The following is a 1,896-nucleotide window of genomic DNA, read 5'->3' as shown; positions in this document are numbered from 1 at the left end:
AGTGTGGTGAGCAGCCACTGGGTAACTAAGGATGATGAATGCACATTGGAGCATTTTTAAATGAAACTATTCTGAGTGGCATTCAGGCTTCATAGCGCCTTTTTTCAAATCATCACCATCTCCAATTCCTTCCTTTCTCCGGGGAACCCCCAGAAAGGTGATGGTCGTGACAGAATTGCCTCCAACCTACTTTCTTTACATACCTCTTTTTTCCCAAACATCATCACACACTGCTCTCACTTTCACACACTTCACTTCCCTCTTTCATCATGTACCCCTCTTACTTTGTCACTCACTTCACTTCCCTCTTTCATTGCATACTCCTTTTATTCTCAGACACTTCACCTTCTCTTCCTTCTTCCTCTTCCTTCTTAACTCACACCCCTCTCACTCTTGTAACACTTTACTTCCTCTTCCATCTTTCATCACATTCTCTCTCTCTCTCTCTCTCCATTTTTATCTTTCATTTTCGCCTTGCATATCTACTTCCTTCTTACCTTCCCTTCTTCAGTTATTTTGTCATTCCCCCCCCCTCTCTCTCTCTCTCTCTCATCCTTCTTTCCATCCATCCTTCCTCCCTTGCTTCCATTCTTTCCCGTGTTTTCATTCATTCTTTCCTTCCCTTCTTCCGTCTTTCCATCCTTCTGATTTATGATCCTTCCTCTCTTCCTTCCATTCTTCCTTTCCTGTTTTGCATTCCATCCTTCTTTCTTTTCCCTTCTTCCTTCTTCTTTCCTTTCATCTTTCCTTTCCTCCTCCGTCCCTTTCTTCCAATCTCTTCATATTCTCATCCTTCCTCATTCTGATTTATACATTGTCCCTTCCGTCTTACCTTCCTTCCTTTCCTCCTGATCTATACATTGTCCTTTCCTTCCTTCCGTTTATATTTTCCTCTTCTAGATTATATTAATTTCTTTCTTCTTCATCCCTCCCCTTTTCCTCCCTTCCCTCCCGACCGCCCTTTTGGTCTCCTCCTCCTCCTCCGCCTCTCTCTCTCTCTCTCTCTCTCTCTCTCTGACGGCCCACCAGACAACAAAGGAGCGGAAAATTTATCTTTTTAATTAGTGTGAGGGGGGTATCTCTCCATCTTGAATCCTTCATCCCTCCCCGTCCCCCCCCCCCCTCTCTCTCTCTCTCTCTCCATTAGGACCACTGTTAAGGAACAGATTTAATTCTTATATAAAGTACCATCTGCGATGCTTTTAAATTTTAATCATGTTTGCATCGTTAACGTCCCATCCCATTGCCAGACGCCATGTATCCCAAACGGGGTGGTCAGGCGCTTAGAGTTAATTGTTTTACAGGGAGGGGCACTAATCCTTCACCAACCCCACTTGACACGCAGGGATGCCAACAGCATCTGGTGTTCCCAGGCGGTCACCCATCCAAGTACTAACCAGACCCAACGTTGCTTAACTTCGCTGATCGGACGGGAAGCGGTGTACTCAACGTGGCATGGCCGTTGGCTTCATTTTGAAATTTATTCGTTATTTCACTCATTTTTTTATCATTAGTTTTGTCGCCAGTTTATCATTCGTATTTGTTCACTTGTATATTTAAAAAAAATGGTTCTCTTATTTCGATATGAAATGTCATTTGAGTTTTGACGTCACTTGTTTACATTAAGGAATAAGGTGTAAACAGAAGCAGAGACTTGGATCACGTGCGGGAGTATTTTTAGTCATACAGTGAGTTAATAAGCTTATCTTGATTAATATTCTTCAAAAATGCTATATGAAAGTACGGTTAACATTTGTGTATTCTAAAACGGAGAAAAAGCAAGAGCTTTGACTGTACTGGAGAATATATCCATCTTGGAGCGTGACGGTAAGTTTTCCTCTTGTTTATCCCGCTTGAGAAATGTTATGTGAGCAAGCACTGTGGATATCTGGGTTA

At 42.5% G+C, this 1,896-nt stretch overlaps 1 non-coding gene across 1 annotated transcript; it reads right to left on the bottom strand.

Moving 5' to 3' along the window:
- Positions 1 to 1,348: 1,348 nt before the first annotated feature.
- Positions 1,349 to 1,467, bottom strand: LOC145416405 (5S ribosomal RNA). Its single transcript, XR_013900280.1, has one exon. It is a non-coding gene; the product is annotated as a 5S ribosomal RNA (ribosomal RNA).
- Between the last annotated feature and the right edge of the window lie 429 nt (positions 1,468 to 1,896).

This window comes from Coenobita brevimanus, chromosome 105 (assembly GCF_032717465.1).
Source record: "Coenobita brevimanus isolate Jiangsu-jjx chromosome 105, ASM3271746v2, whole genome shotgun sequence".
Taxonomy (NCBI): Eukaryota; Metazoa; Arthropoda; class Malacostraca; order Decapoda; family Coenobitidae; genus Coenobita; species Coenobita brevimanus.
The sequence above is the reverse complement of the archived record's forward strand: the minus strand, read 5'-3'. Positions and strand labels throughout refer to the sequence as shown.